This window comes from Pinus tabuliformis, chromosome X (genome assembly GCF_031772625.1).
Source record: "Pinus tabuliformis cultivar Carrire ecotype Pingquan chromosome X, CPIR1, whole genome shotgun sequence".
NCBI lineage: Eukaryota > Viridiplantae > Streptophyta > Pinopsida > Pinales > Pinaceae > Pinus > Pinus tabuliformis.
The window spans coordinates 9948056-9965441 of NC_142308.1; the positions used below are offsets into that span (position 1 = coordinate 9948056).

Here is a 17386-nt window from a genome sequence, read left to right on the forward strand (position 1 = left end):
TCAAGAAAAGCTACTTAATAATAAAAACGCTCAGAACTGCTGCACTGGTTTTCCCAAGTTGGGTTTTTCCAGGGACGTTTGTCCAAAAATAATGGTGTCCCTTGTGTGTTTGTGTATTTGTTTTAGCTGATGATCTGTAGATGGTTGAGACTGTATTGTGTTTATTTCAGTGTTTATATGGTTAAATAACTTGTTAGTAATTAAACAAGTAGGCGAAATAAACCAGAGAATACAAATAAAATTTCTAATGGGTAATACTACGAAATTTCAACATGGTATTAGAGCATTGCAAATCACAGGAGTGCTGAAGGCGCCAACTGAATCAGAGAATTTGCAGCAGAAACAACTGTCCCGAGTGATAGAGGTTGTTCCTAGGCAGAAAGTAGCAGAGAAGGGTTGATGCAGAGGGCCTGCGTCATCAAGTTGAGCCAGAGAGGCCAACGCAGAGGCAGAAGAAGGCAAAAGAGGCTCACAAAGAGCCACGCAGAGACCAGGAGGGTTGACGCAGTTGGCCAAGGGAGCAAATCAACCTTCCCGGGATTGTGCAGAGCCTAGAGGCTCAGTTTTTTTTTTTTTTCTGGGGCATAGGAGGATGTGGGCAGATTGCGAGGAGTGAAGCTGGGGGCTGTTGTTGTTGTCGAGACAGAACAATACCTAACGAGGCAAAACCAAGATAGAGGGAGTCGCTACCTAGGTGAATTTCTAGCCAAGGAATCCAGATCAGTGTTGCAGGAGCATAGGAGATCAGAGAGGTGCGACTCGACGATTGGTAGGCGGATTTCCAGGAGGGAAATCGAGACTCAGAGAGAGTCTAGCAAAGAACTTCCAGGCGGGAAGTAGAGACTCAGAGGAGTAAAAAAGAAGAGCAGAGAGATGGCCATGAATGGATTGAGGGATCAGGATAGGCTGGATAGGGCATCCAACTTTGCCATCTGGAAGGCCAGGATCCTGTCCGTTCTAGATATACATTGCATCAAGGCCTTCGCCTTGAGAACTGTGGCTATCCTAGTCGACCCAGCTAACAATGAAAGGTATGAGGATGTGATGGCCAAGGCGAAATGCATAATCCTTGATGGGGTCAAGGATCATGTGGTCCAACATATTGGCAAGAAGGAGACGACAAAGGAAATGTGGGATACTTTGAAGACATTGTATCAAGTCACTTCTGTGCAGAGGAAGATGCTACTGGAGAATCAACTACGGTCGTACCAGATGCAAAAGGGGGAGCAGATATATTACTTCCTCGGCAGGTTGCAGGAGATTCGGCACCAACTGACTTCCATAGGGGCCATGCCAACTCAAGAGTTATTGGTGAGGAGCACCCTAAATGCAGTCTCCGAGGAGTGGGAGACGTTCGTCCAAAGCATTTTGGGCATAGCAAATCTTCCAGGATGGGAAGAATTGTGGGCAACTCTTCGCCAATAAGAGATCAGATGGCTAACCAAGACAGGAAGTAGTAGCAAAGGATCTCGGGTCAAGAAAGAGGAGGAAGAGGATGCATCTCTCGCATTTGTGGGGATGCAAGAGAAGAGGAAGAAAAAGGACCTCTCCAAGATAAAGTGCTTCAACCGTGGGGAACTAGGGCATTATGCGAACCAGTATCCGAGAAAGAAGAACAAGGGAGAGGTGTTTGACTCCGAGGCAACACAAACGAAGGCAGAAAAGGAGGTAGAGGATGATGATGATTTTTCCATGAGTTGTCATGTACCTCTAGAGAAGAGGCGGAAAGACATCGAGCTATAGTCAGGAAGACTACAAATGATGAGGGGTGGGATCCTTGAGGTACCCAAACTCTTGGATCATACCTAGCTACAAGAGCCCCGAAGTGAGAGTAGCAGGATGGCGGATGTCGGTAGAAACGGATGCGGATGAAGCGACAGAGACTGCTATAGTGCAGTAGTCCTTGGCAATGTAAAGAGGCTTGCAGCAGTGCGAGAGGCACAGAGGAGGTTGCAACAGTGCAAGATGGCACAAAGAAGTTTACAGCGGTGCGAGAGGCACAGAGGTATTGGAGTAGCGCAGAGGCAACAGAGGGAGCACAATATAGTAGCAGAGAGAGCTTCAGCATCGGGAGGGTTTCTAGCCTGATAAGGATGTAAGTAGTTGGGTGGATTAGTTACTTACTTCTCAGTAACTGAGTTGTAATACAGTAGCAGTAGCAGTAGCACGATGCAACATGATGAGAGAGAACTGCAGTGTTGGGAGAAAGGACCAGCAGCAACACAGATGCAGAGGGAGCTACCGTACATATGTAGCAGTGGCAGTGGTAGAGCCATGGGAAACAGTACATGATGCAATAGTCTAGAGGATGTTGGGCAGGAAGGCCAAACATCAGCATAGGTACTGGTGCCGGATGATCAGGGTGATGCTCAGATATTGAGCATTACTAGAGCACATTCCTAGCTAAGAGGGAGTGTTGATTTGGGGTAGCATTGGATGTGCTCTAGCCATGAAAATTGGTGGAGAGGCTAAAGCACATGAGATCTCTAAGACCTAGAAATGGTTTCGGGAAATTCTACCCAGTGAAGGAGAGATTAAAATAATTATTATTTTTAATGGGTTTCTAAGTCTAAACTTAGGAAAATAAAAATATTAATGGGTATTAATATAAAACTAGGTTAGAAGGTTCTAAATGACATGGATCAAGCCAAATCTATATCTTAGCCATTGATTAGAGATATAATCTTGGCTGTTGAAGTCTCAACAGAAAAAAGTATAAGAGGAGGCTTGAGGGTCAGTTGGAGATACACCAGAGTGATCAGTGATTCGATTTTCTAGAGCGGGGTCTGCTAAGAGAAATCGAATCAGTGATCAGAATTGTAACGAGGGGCAGTGAGTAGGAGGCAGATAGGCAGAGATAGTGTCGGAAGACTAGTGCAGAGGCCAGAAGCGCCTGCGTTATCCACGCAGAGCCTACAAGAGTGACGCAGAGAGCCAGAGAGGCCGCGCAGAGGGTTTCAGGCTGACGCAAAGGCCAGGAGGGCTGACGCAGTGCATTAGATTGTGCTGGAGAGGGTTTCGTGGGGCAGACTTTTAGAATATTTGCCTCAGAAGAGAGATATTACTGCCAGATTTTTTTTTTTTTTTTATCTCTGTCGAGTGAGCCAGTTTGGCACCCAGTGTACTCAAGAAAAGCTACTTAATAATAAAAACCCTCAGAACTGTTGCACTGGTTTTTCGAAGTTGGGTTTTTCTGCGGATGTTTGTCCAAAAATAACGTTGTCCCTTGTGTGTTTGTCTATTTCTTTCAGCTGATGATCTGTAGATGGTTGATACTTATTGTGTTTATTTCAGTGTTTATATGGTTAAATAACTTGTTAGTAATTAAACAAGTAGGCGAAATAAACCAGAGAATACAGATAAAATTTCTAACGGGTAATACTTAGAAATTTCAACATTTGTCATTCAGATCCACTAGGAGTTAGCCTTCCCCTTGTTGAGAAATCAAAGGCAGAGAGATGAGATGATTTCTCTAGCAATGATAACTGCTTGTGAAGACTTTTTACTTTTCTTAATTAGGTTCTTCTTTACTTGATTATTATTATGTGTTCTTCTTCATCAAACAACTACCAAACCATAAAGAATAATGAGACAAAGGACACAAGGTGTAGGCTATAAAACCAAAACCTTTCCAAGCTTGAGAGGAAAACCCACCAAATTCTTCTTCTTATAGAATTTTCAATTGATGAATTCCAAGACGTAGACCCTTGACCAACAACCCCTCCAAGATCAAGTCAACCCTTGCTTCAAGTCAATGTCAATTTCTTCTTGAAGATGCTGTAACTTCTCTTTCGTAACTAACCTTCGATCCTGCAACTCAAGTCTGAAGTTCTCAGCCTCTCTCTATGCAATTTTTGGCTTCTTGTAGGAGATTGCAGTTCTCCCACATGTGATTGAATTAGGGCTACCTCAACCCTTGTTCTCCTTCGCTTGACTTAGGGCTAGCTTGCTTGTGAATTCGACCTTCAATATAGGTCTCTTCCTTGTCTTGTTTCGACCCTTTTGTGATGACTGTAATTCAGACTTACTACAGAGATACAAACCCTAATCTCCTCGCACGTGTGAACAAAAAGTGGCCCAAAAACAAATCAGAAAAACTTCGCTCTTCCTCCTCCTTCCTTCGTTGGTTATTAGTCTTCTTCTTCTTGTCTAGATCTAACTTCTTTTTCTTTTAGTGAATGTGTCCTTGAATGAGGCCGAGTGCTCCTTTTTATAGGCTTCCTTCCCATGATTGTAAGCCGACTTGTCTTGATCCTAGGCCAACATGTTATCTTGGTGTAGGCTAATTGCTTCATTTGAAGGCCGACTTCCTTTTAGCACTTGGACTTGGTCTTGGAGGGTCTTTTGACTCTTACAATGACTCAAATAAATATGTAACATGCCTAAGAAGGGTCTCTTATACATGACAAAGGCTCAATTGACTTTATGACTTAATAACCAATCCTAAGAGCTCACAATGGGAGCTTGATCTACAAAAAATAAAATTTCTTGAGCATGAAACCCATGTCTCAAGCATAACAAAAATAATTTTTATTTTTCTTCTTTACATTAATTACATAAAATCATGTTTACACATGTCATTATGAAGACCGAACCTAGTTACATATTTCAACACTCCCTCTTAACTAGGGAGGTATTCATACTCCATAGAAGGTACATGGACATTCGCAATCTGAAGTATTTTCATAATAAGAGTTGGATTGGTAACCTATCCGTTTAACATGACATTATCCAACATTGTCACATAGCAAGGCCTTGACTAACAACTCTATCTCTCCAGAAGATCAGAGCACAATGTTGTCGAGACTAATGATTATATGTTGAAGAATTGAGGGCAATTAGGTATAGTAGGATTCTTCTAGACTTGATAACAATTTGTGAAGCACTTTTACAATTTATCTCGTTAGCTTGATCTTCTTCTCTTATTATTATTGTGTGTGTGTTTACTTCATCAAACTGCTACTAAAACACAAGAAACAAGAACACAAGATATTGGCTCTTTGCCGGGGCAAAGCCTCTCTCTCTGAGAGAGGAAAACCCTTTCATAAATTTCTCTTATTGAAGCTTCTTATTGATCAATGCCAAACCCTAGATCAATGCCAAACCCTAGACCCTTGACAAGAATATCCTCCAAGCACAAGTCAAGTCAGTCCTTCTTCTGGCACTTTGTTTCCCGACACTTCGTCCTCCTTCTTTCGACACTTTGTTTCCCGACACTTCGTCCTCCTCCTTCTGGCTCTTCGTTCCTCGGCACTCCGTCCTCCTACTTCTTCGACAATTGATGATAGACCTTGTTATGTGAGCTCTAGAAGAGATACTTATCTTTGATCCTTGGTGAGGTCCTTCACCTATGAAGATACCTTCCTTCTCTTGTCCAACTGAGCTTCTTCTTTGATGTGTAGATGTAGACTTGATATGACAGCACTGGAGCCCTAGTTTCTTGCACGTGTGGGAGGTGGTTTCCCTTATGTTTTGACCCTTTTCTTCTTCGCTATAGTTGGAGGCCTTATAGGCCTAAGTTTCTAGCCCAAACAATGAAAGATATGAGACTGTGATGTTGCTGCTGTTATGACTGCAGAGAGACCTTCTTTTTCTTGCACGTGTGACTGTGATTTACCCTTAGATCAGCCCTTTCAACTTCGGTTTTGTCTTCTCCTTCTTCATTGCACTAGAGGCTCCTTTTATTCGACTTCTTTTACCCTTTACTCGGCTTCTCTTGCTCGCTGATTTTAGAGGTATGCTTGCTTGTCGTTGGAGGAGTGGACAACCTCTATCTATAGAGGATTGTCCCTACTTTAGGCCAACTTGAGGCCGACTTGAATTTTCTTCCTTGGAATTGCTTTTTTTAGTGATGTCGTTGAATGGAGGACTTGTGACTTTGCTTGGAGGTATTCTTTTGACTCTTATACAAACATATACAAGGTGTAACATGCCTTTAAGGGTCTTCAACATTTTCTTTTGACTCTTTGACTTACCTATAACACTTTGAAATGTGCTAGACCTATTTCAATGAGCAAGAAACTCATTGATAAATATTACAAAAAATAACATTTCCTTTTTTTTATAAATACAAAGATCAAAGTTACATTTATGAAGACCGAACCTAGTTACACTTTCTTCAACATTATAAACACCCTCATCATGGTCTCTCTCGGAACATACCCCACCTGGGTTCTCTCAGAGTATGTTCCACCAGGACTATTCTTATCTTGGATTCCCTGTCCTCAAAGAACATAGGTCCTCTACGACTAATCTTATCTTGGATGCCCTACCACATCCTTAAAGGGTATTGAATGCTAGATACTTACCCAATCCACCATTCTTTCTTCCCAAGTGAAGACAAGAATGACGTGTCTATCTCTCCCTCTTAATCAAGGAGGATATACCCATTCCTATGAAGCAATGTGCCCATTCCTATAAAAGGAATGTTCCCAAGCTCCCTCTTAACAAGGGACTTGACCTGTTGAAAAGTGTAACTAGGTTCGGTCTTCATAATAACATGTAATTGTTATTCTTATAAATGATGAAAAGAAGAAAATAAAATTATTTTTGTGATGCTTGCTTCATGGGTTTTATTTATTTTATCCTTGAAGAAGATCATCCAAGAAAGCATCACAACATCGTCATCAATCACCATCATCAAATGGAGGTAGATCTAAAGGCTTTGTCGTCATAAAAGGAGTAATCTCTTGTATTGAAGAAGGGATTTTCATTTAGAAGAAGATCATTCATAAAGGGGCTCTAATACATCTTCTTCAACCACTATCAATGTGATCAAGTCGAAGATTTCATCTTCACTTATCAAGTAAGTATCTTTCATTCTATAATCTAATATAGTAATAATGATTTCGTTTTGCAAGGAGATCTATAAGCTGGTTGGGTCTTCGAAAGTCCTTGCATGGAAAAGGAGGATAGACACAGTCCTTGAAGAAAGTGAAGTCATTCAACATTTCAATGGAAAGGTCTCCTCTGAATACATGGAAAGGGATCAAAAGGCTCAAGGGATTCTTATGAAATCAGTCAAAGGCCCCTCATCCCTATATAACGGGAATGAAGACATCTAAGAGATATATGATAAACTGGTAGAACTATCCTCTGTAGATGCGATAAAGAAAGGCCATATCACTTTGATCTGATTTACACAAAATTGAAGATATCAAAGGATGAAAGGATATCTTGATAAGATCTCAACTGCAAGATCTGGGAGAGATGATAAGGAGATAATCATCATTGTTCTAAATGCACTCACTGAAGAATAAGGTAACAAATGTCTATGAGGATAAGAAGGCTATCCCATTCAACTACTTGTGGTTTCTATGCAAGATAGAAGAAGATAGGTTGAGGGAAAAAAGTATTCAGACATTTGTCGAAAGGAAAAGAAGAAAATGGCTAAGATTCAATGCTATGAGCATTACAGAAAAAATTATCCTAGACTCAAGAAGGGAAATAACAAGAAAGATAGAGAAGAATTCCATTTCATCGAAGAATTGGAGAAAATTGAAAGAAAGAAGTCCAAGGAAGAGGAAAAGCATTAGAAGTAAGAGCTCGTGACATCACCATAGGAAACATGAAAGATGTCTGATAATCAACTATGAAGGATATAGCTCTTGAGAACCTCATTGGAAACTTAAGAAAGGGAAGAAGTCATACAGGACAAGTCTCATCATACATCAAGTCAAAAGGAAACATTTGCCTGATAGGGACATGCAAGATCCTTAGGATTCTCTGATGGAATCCTCATTGAAGGGTTCACCGACCTAGAGTGGAAGCAAGTGTTTCATTAGGAACTCCGACTTGTGGAATTCATGGGATGATGGTATGATGACATAAGAGATGAAGCAGATCAAGGGGTTGAAGAACTTTTCAATCAAGGACGCTGTTGAAAGAAGCCTATATGACCTAAAGGTAAATGAGGTATGTATGCTTGAATTAAATATTATAAAGTCATGTTGTATGGTTGCAGTTAACATGGATTACTGCTCTATCTTGGGAAGCATGATCAAAGGAAAAGGATCTACTCCTTTGAAAGGATGTAGGAAGGCATAGGTCACACCAGATGAAATCAACATAATATGTCCTCATATGGAAAAGAGGTGGTTGACAACAACTAGAGGAACTTTGATTGGAAGTTCTTGGGAATATCATGTGTGAAGAAAGGAAGGAAGAGATCATGGACTATGCAACCATGGAAAAGGCAATCAACATCCGAGGACTAGAAGATTTGACTAGGAAATCTCCCAGAAAGATATGAAGACTCTGATGGAAGTCTGAAAAAGATGGAGACCCTTGACAATGGTTATATTTGGGAGATATGTCAACATGTAGGCAGGATGCTAATGCAAACTGGAAGATGTCATGATGAAAGACCATTACAAAGGTAATTTTGATTTAGGTGTTCATTTCTTATTTTTGAACAAATATCTAGATGGGTTTATGCAGGTCTGCCAAGGGAAGAACGATGGATGTCTTCTAAGAGGACCATATAGAAGGATGTGAGATCCTTCCAGAAAATATGGCATGAAGAAGGCAACATGGCATGAAGCAAGGCCAAATGAAGACTAATGAATCACTTTTTGATGAAAGGAATAATGACATCACTGCCTCATGGATGAAAGTGATGGATGGTCTGTGCCCTATGGAGAAGCCCCAAAAGATGAAGACTCCTTGACATCAAAGGAAGGAGCTCTTCAAGCAGCTGGTTGAGGAGCTCCTGTAGGTCCCTAATTAAGAGGGAGCCTGAAAACTACTTTCTTACTTGGAAGAAACTTGGAAATTCCTAAGCCAAGAGGGAGCTTAGGTACATTCCTTCCGTAGGAATGAGTACATTCCGTTATTGGAATTGCTATGTCCTTCCTAATTGAGAGGAAGATGTCCTTCCTAATTGAGAGGAAGAGATAGACACATCATTCTGGTCTTCACTTGGGAACACAGAATGGAGGATTGGGTAAACCTCTGGCATCTGATTCTCTTTGAGGATGAGATAGGGCATCCAAGATAAGAGTAGTCGTAGAGGACCGATATTTTTTGAGGACTAGCTATCCAAGATAAGAATAGTCCAAAGTAGGTCATACTCTGCGAACACCCGGGTGGAGTATGTACCTTGAGAGACAATGATTATGGTGTCTATGAATCATTGGTCTCACCAGCATTGTGCTCTGATCATGTGGATAGAGTTGTTAGTCAAGGCCTTGCTATGTGATAATGCTGGTTGACATGATGCTATATAGATAGGTTACCAATCCGATTCTTCTTATGAGAAATTCTTCAGATTGAGAATGACCAAGTACCATTATGAATACCTCCCTAGTTAAGAGGGAGTGTTGAAAAGTGTAACTAGGTTCGGTCTTCATAATGACATGTAATTTTGATTTTTGTAAATGATGAAAAGAAGAAAATAAAATTATTTTTGTGATGTTGCTTCATGGGTTTCATGAGCACGATATTTTATTTAGATGGCTCCCATTGAGAGCCTTTGGATTTGTCATTTAAGTCAAAAGAATTAATGTCATGTATGAAGAGCTCTTCTTGAACATGTGTTAAATTTATATGAGTCAATAAAGGTGTCTAGAAGCCCTCCAACGACAAGCACTAGTTCTACTCTTCATGTCAGCCTTAAGATGCATAAGAAACTCATGTCGGCTCACATTATAAGGAGACACATCTATTCGAAATGACAGGTCGGCTTATATTGATGGGAAAACAACTATATATAGGAGTGTAGACACTTCGCATTACACAGTTAGAATTTTGCATATCTCTCTGTGGTTTTGGATAGCAGTAGAATGAAGTTCGGTTATCTATCTCTGAGTTTTTGGGTGGCAGTAATAGAAGACAAGCTTGGATTTTCAGTGGCCTAATAAAGGGACAAGTTCAGATTACCTTCTGAGATTCGTATGAAGTTTCAGTGCCACAGTTCAGTGTAGAGACACCAAGGATATCTTCTGGGCTAATCATAGTAAGGAAGTTCGGAAATCACTCTAGAATTTCAGATGAATAGTGCAGAGATTGTTTCGGTGCAGAAGCTTGGTCTAAGATACAAGATGGTAGAGACAAGTTCAAGGGTCTCTCTGTCTTGGATCAAAGATACAGCCTTGAGGACATAACAGTTTGGTACAACCATAGTTCGTTGATGATGACAATAAGAAGGTCTCACAAGAAGAGATCTAGATGAGATCTCAGTGGTGTCAATGTCTCAATGCTCAGAAGATCAAAGAGGAAGAGGAGTCAAGAGGAAGAGAAGACAGTCAAGAGAACTTGTGTCTTGGTTTTGGAGTGGCTAATTGGTCAAGGGTCTTCGTCTTGGTATTCGTCAATTGGAATCTCTATAAGAAGAATTTGTGCGGGTTTTCCTCTCAAAGAGTGAGAGGTTTTGGTTGTCGTTGATAACCTAAATTCTGTGTCTTGTCTATTTATGTTTATTCATTGGCAGTTGTTTGATGAAGAAGAGCGCTAATAACTTAAGCAAAGGGAAGATCCTAATCTAATGAAGTAAAAATACTCACAAGAAGTTACTAATGAAGAGAAATCACGTAATGCTAATGCCCTAGATTTCTCAACATTACCAAGCTTCCCCTTAACTAGGGACTTGCTTCTGACAACTCTCTAGGTGGAGATTATGGGACAATCAACTGCTTGTAGGACTTCCTCTTTTCATGTCATGAATTTCTTCTTTGATATTATGGAGCCTTCATCTTTTCGTACTTCTCAGTAGGGCATCGACCATCCATCTGTTCCCTTCTCAAACCATGCCAGTCATGTCATCCTTCCTTTCATTGGAAAGTGATCCATTAGACCATATCTGGATTTTCCTCATGCAACTACCTTTTCCACTTCATGTATCCTTCAAGATATTCCATCCTTCCACATGAGTATTTGTCGTAGATGACATCCATGTTGATTTTTGGTAGCATTGGATGTGCTCTATGTCTCAAATTTTGAAGGGAGGCTTGGGCACATGTATTCCAAAGAACCCATAAAGCGTTTTGGGAAATTCCAGCCAGAGACATTTTTATTAAAATAATTAATTATTTTTAATGGGACCCTAATTCTAAACATAGGAAGTTAAAATAATTAATAGGTATTGTTAACTTTAGGTATGTTCTATGCTAGGAGCAATTTATTTCAATTTTCACATTTAGCTCAATACTAGCAATCACATCAGCATTATAGTAAATTGCAGGTAGAACATAAATATAGATCGCAGAAGACAAGCGAAGACAAGAGGACACAAGATGTGGCGCTAGCCAGGGACAAACCCCAATGTGGGGAAACCCTTGATTAATTCTTCTTATATGTTCTTCAATAGTTCGGCACAGAGAGAGAGAGAGAGATAGTACATTTACAACAGAAGTCAACACTTTGACTTATCTAAATAAGAGCATAGATCATCCCTAAGAAGATGATACATGAGATAGCTAAACTCAGTTGAAGACATGCTGCTTCAACTGATTCTCCAAGGTGACTCCTTCACCTATCATTGTGTTGCATCTCGTCATCATGTTGCATCTCGCCGTGCTGCACCCATCATCACTATGCTGGACCTCATAACCATGCTGTACACATCATACTACTGCACCTTATGCTGCCACTGCAGCCCCATGTGCCATTGTTGCACCATGTTGCCACAACTGTCCCATGTGCCTTTGCTGCACCATGCTACCACAACTGTCCCATGTGCCATAGCTGCACCATGATAGCCATTGCTGTCCCATGTGTCATACTACTGTCCCACTGTTAGTGACATTGCCATTCCATGTTTGCCATACTTCTGTCCCATTGTTAGTCATTGCTGCTCCTATGATTGCTTGCTGCCCCACTGTTTAGCATGCTGTGCCATGTCATAGCTTGCTGTCCCAAGTACCAAGCTTTAGCGAGCACCATGTCCTGCTGTACCACTTACCATGTTGTTGTTCCATTGTTAGCATTCCTTTGCGGCTGTCCCATTACACCATGCCACTTAGAGCAAGAGACTCTTGGCGTGTTCTTAAGAGGGTTAGCAACCATACTTATGCCCAAAACTTGATACTTCTACACTGCCCTCAACTAGGGTTCAATCTCTGTCCTAAATAATTTAGTATCAAATCTTCATCCTTGCAGCGATCACACTTGAGGGGGATTCTATGGTTGTTCTGAGCATCTTCGTTTAGAGGATTTGTCGCTCCTAGTCGAGTTCCAAAACAGCTACAGGAATACCCTAATTCAGACCTTCAAACCAGTCCTCATATCCTGTGTTATGCCTGTCTTGAGACCTTCTCCTCAACGTTGATCTATAAACACTTACATCCTCCTTTCCTACAGCAGACTGCGGCCCTCCTAGGTCTCTGCTAATGAGATCTCGACTCTCTGGTTAGGGCACCTGAAGCTGCTGCCACTATACCCTAAAATCAACCTCAAACTCATCAAAATCTTTGCTTACCCTTCTCCTAATAGTGCTCCTTCCAGCGTTGCTTTTCAATGCTGTTCGAACCTTGTTCTCCCTTCCTTTTAGGCCTTGCAGCCATCCTGAAGCTAGGGCACCATAGGCCTGCGCCTAGGGAACCATAGGCCTGCGACTAGGGCACTATAGGCTTGCGGCTAGGGTACTATAGGCCTGCGGCTAGGTAACCCTTGGTATATTTGGGACAACATATATATTCTTCTTGACTGTGGCTAGGACAACGTGGAGGATTGGGGCATCTCTTCATCACTCCGTCCTCTAGGTTGTGCGTAGAGCTGTCATAGGATAGGGCTGTGCTAGGACTGCGTTATGGCCTCCTTGCTTAGGCTTCTTTCCTCCTGCGTTTAGGGCTTCATCATCTAGATTTATCTTGCCACTAAAACCCAGAAAAAGTGGAGAGGAATCAAGAGAGAAGTGTGTGTAGAAATGACTATCAGGTCACCTCCTTTTATACTAAAACGTTGAGCACATGTGTGGGTTATTTGGTTGCTGGCCGACCTTGACGAATTGTCTTATAACACAAATAAATTCATAACTCCATGAATACTTACTGGAATCGGATGATCTTTAGATCAATCCTACACCTCTCGATGTGAGGATTCCAAGAAAAATATCAACTGCCATAAATAAGATGACCCACATGGAGTTTGGCCCTAGTTTCCAATTTTAACACTCCCTCTCAACTAGGGATAACTCCATCCGCTGATCCATCTGTCACATTGTACTATCTCTACCATCAGTGCCTTGCATTGCACTGCTCTGCTCTGCTGAACCATGAAGAAGAAGAATTGATTGAGAATGTCTCATACCATTCTCTGTTGACCCGAAGTCAGTTCCATATGAAGAGAGTGTGTCATACGACTCTTACTGATCCCAGATCAGTTCCAAGAGAGCGAGTCATATCACTCTTACTGACCCGAAGTCAGTTCTAATTGATCCTAGATCAATTTCAAAAGGGAGTGTCTCAAACCACTCATACTGATCCCAAATCAGTTTCATTGATCCCAGATCGATTGAGGTTATCCTAGCATAAGGAGTACGGTAGATACAATGATGTGTCCATCGATAGTACTGAGAGGTACTTCCCATGAGTCCCAGACTGCATGGGTAGGATGCCTTGACAGGAGAACCACGCATCTTGTCCATATGTCGCCACGGGGTATCACAGGGGAAGGCTGAACCATTCACCCTGTACACAGCGCACCATTAGGGGAGGGTGAGTCGCTCTGAGGTCGCTTGTTGCTCCAAGAAGTACCCCATGCCCCCTGGAGCTTCCAGAGCTCAATGCATGCATCATGCAGGACCTTCATAGAGGGTCTCTCAACGACTCCAAGTCGTTTTGAAAAGTCACAAATTTGACCTTTCCTCGGGGCTTCAACAGAATGTCGGTGACTTGCACATTAGTCCCAATGCGATGCAGCCTTCTTGCTCATCGATGTACCATATCCTAGATAAGGTAGTATCTGATGTCTATATGCTGGAGTAATTCTAGAATACAGGATTCCTCAACAATCGAATCCCCCCTTGGTTGACACAGAAGATCACCTGGTATCCATCATGTGTACAAACAACTCACTGAAGAGCTTCCAGAACCAGGCAGCTCCACATGAGGTCATACTTGTAGCAATGTATTTGGTCTCAGCGGTGCTTATAGCAACCGACTTCTACTTCCTACTCATCTAAGATATCGAAGATGAACCCAAAGAGAACCAACACTTAGAAGTGCTCTTGTGATCCTCCACACTGCCTGCCCAGTCACCATTCGAATAATCATGCAGCGTCACATTTCCGACAGTGTATCTCAATCCATGAGAGATTTTGCCCCTAAGATATCTCAAAATATTCTTGGCACCAATCCAGTGAGGCTCAACCAAATATGAGTACAACATGCTAACTACAAACCATATATCCGGATGGAAGTTCACCAAGAACATCAATGCGAATGAGTTTATGAAACTAAGAGGCATTTCCCAAATCTGGTTTGGCATCATTGCCACATAACTTCTGAAAGTAAAGCTCCATCGAGGTAGTCACTGGCTTGTAGTTTACCATCCTAAATCCGAAATCCAACTCCCTCTTACTTTTGTAAATGAGAGGGTCTGCACCTGTTAGAAAGAGGTCGTCCTCAGAAGGTGCTCGTATGAGAGGTCTATCATCCACAACCTTCAAGCAATGGTTTGGATCAGCTTCACTCCTAGTGAATCTCAGCTTCGTCAGACAACTATCAATCCTCAAATAGTACGCTCAGGGTGTTTTGCTTCAAGCCATAGAGGGCTTTCTTACATGAGATTCCCGATCACAAATCTAAAACCCCCCGGGTTGTTCCAAACCTGTTGACCTGCTACATGAGGGGAATGGTCCCCTTATAAGATTTTCCTCTGGTACGTCTCAAACATGTACCTTCATGCAACTTTTGAATTCAGGGATCCCTATCACCATTTGACTCAAATTGCGTAGGGCCCCATAATAAGCAGACCTCCAGTGCTATAGATGAGATGTGACAACTGACATGGTCCCCAATGGACCATCCTGCGACTTGATACAAACTGCCAACCTTGAATTCAAAAAGCATCTTTGAAAATTCTATTTTCAAACACGTACCTTTCCATTGATAAATGCCACCCTGAATCCTTTGACTTCCATTCCCGAAATGGACACCCAGTTCTTATTGCGATCAGGTACATAAAAGAGATTCTTGTAAATGAATCAAGTTGCCCTCATTCAATTGAGGAGTAACATTCCCTACACCCTTTCCAGGATAGGTGGCATCGACTCCAAGTATAATCCCATGATTGTTTTCGTCTCTACCAAATTAGAGAGACCACCCTTCTATCCGATGAAGTGCCTTGAAGCACTACAATCAATAAGCCAAATTCCCAAAGAATCTGAAGGAGAGGGCCAATACAGGATAACGCTTCTTTATCTTATCAGAAACAACATTTGATTCTTCATACCTGGGGTTCCTTGCTTTCTTCGAGGAGTCAACTATTTCCTTGATGACCTGCATTACCTGTCATTCCTTTGATCATTGAAGATGTCCTTGGAATGATTGTTATCTTCATCAAGTGATGTGTCCCTGCCATTTGGACACTCCTTTACATAATGGCTGAACAAGGCATGTCCCTTTCCTTCCATCCTTAGATCTAGACTTCCCATTGAAGTGATCTTTTCGTAGGCCATCTGAAGCTTCCACTGCGCCATTCTAATAATATTCTCTGCTTCGACTTCACCCTTGGCGAATTTGAAGAGGGATGAGAAATCCACTGATCCTATTGTCCTTTCCCAACTGTCTTTGGTGATTGCTCTTTCACTCTTGCTTGGGCTTTGTCTTCACCTCAGCTTTGAAACCATCTTAACTTTAGGTATGTTCTATGCTAGGAGCAATTTATTTCAATTTTCACATTTAGCTCAATACTAGCAATCACATCAGCATTATAGTAAATTGCAGATAGAACATAAACGCAGATCGCAGAAGACAAGGGAAGACAAGAGGACACATGATGTAGCGCTAGCTAGGGACAAACCCCAATGTGGGGAACCCTTGATCAATTCTTCTTATTCAATAGTTCAGTAAAGAGAGAGAGAGATAGTACATTTACAATAGAAGTCAACAGTTTGACTTATCTAAATAAGAGCATAGATCATCTCTAAGAAGATGATACATGAGATAACTGAACTCAGTTGAAGACTTGCTGCTTCAACTGATTCTCCAAGGTGACAACTTCACCTATCATTGTGCTGCATCTCGTCATCATGCTGCGTCTCACCGTGCTGCACCATGTTGCACCCATCATTACTATGCTGGACCTCATAACAACGCTGCACACATCATATTGCTGCACCTTATGCTGCCACTGCTGCCCCATGTACCATTGTTGCACCATGCTGCCACAACTGTCCCATTTGCCATTGCTGCACCATGCTACCACAACTGTCCCATGTGCCATAGCTGCACCATGCTAGCCACTGCTGTCCCATGTGGCATACTGCTGTTCCACTGTTAGTGACATTGCCATTCCATGTTTGCCATACTTCTGTCCCATTGTTAGTTGTTGCTGCTCCTATGATTGCTTGCTGTCCCACAATTTTGCATGCTGTGCCATGTCATAGCTTGCTGTCCCAAGTACCAAGCTTCAGTAAGCACCATGTCCTATTGTACCACTTACCATGTTGTTGTTCCATTGTTAGCATTCCTTTGCTGCTGTCCCATTGCACCATGCCACTTAGAGCAAGAGACTCTCAACCTGTTCTTGAGAGGGTTAGCAATCATACTTATGCCCATAACTTGATACTTCTACACTGCCCTCAACTAGGGTTCAATCTCTGTCCTAAATAATTTAGGATCAGATCATCATCCTTGCAGTGATCACACTTGAGGGGGATTCTATGGTTGTTCTGAGCATCTTCGTTTAGAGGATTTGTCCCTCCTAGTCGGGTTCCAGAACAACTACAGGAATACCCTAATGCAGACCTTCAAACCAGTCCTCATATCCTGTGTTATCCCTGTCTTGAGACCTTCTCCTCAACGCTGATCTATAAACACTTTCAACCTCCTTTCCTACAACAGACTGCGGCCCTCCTAGATCTCTGCTAATGAGATCTCGGCTCTCTGCTTAGGGCACCTGAAGTTGCTGCAACTATGCCCTAAAATCAGCCTCAAACTCATCAAAATCTTTGCTTACCCTTCTCCTAACAGTGCTCCTTCCAACGTTGCTTTTGAATGCTTGTTCTCCCTTCCTTTTAGACGTTGTGGCCATCCTGAAGCTAGGGCACCATAGGCCTGGGGCTAGGGAACCATAAGCCTGCGACTAGGGCACTATAGTCCTGCGGCTAGGGTACTATGGGCCTGCGGCTAGGTCACCCTTGGTATATTTAGGACAGTGTATATCTTCTTCTTGATTGTGGCTAGGACAACGTGGAGGATTAGGGCATCTCTTCGTGACTGCGTCC

At 42.0% G+C, this 17386-nt stretch overlaps 1 protein-coding gene across 1 annotated transcript in view; it reads left to right on the top strand.

Moving 5' to 3' along the window:
- The window catches only part of LOC149138026 (NAD(P)-binding Rossmann-fold superfamily protein), a 332971-nt gene that overhangs the window by 124553 nt on the left and 191032 nt on the right, over nucleotides 1-17386 (top strand). The gene's annotated exons all lie outside the window — the stretch shown is intronic.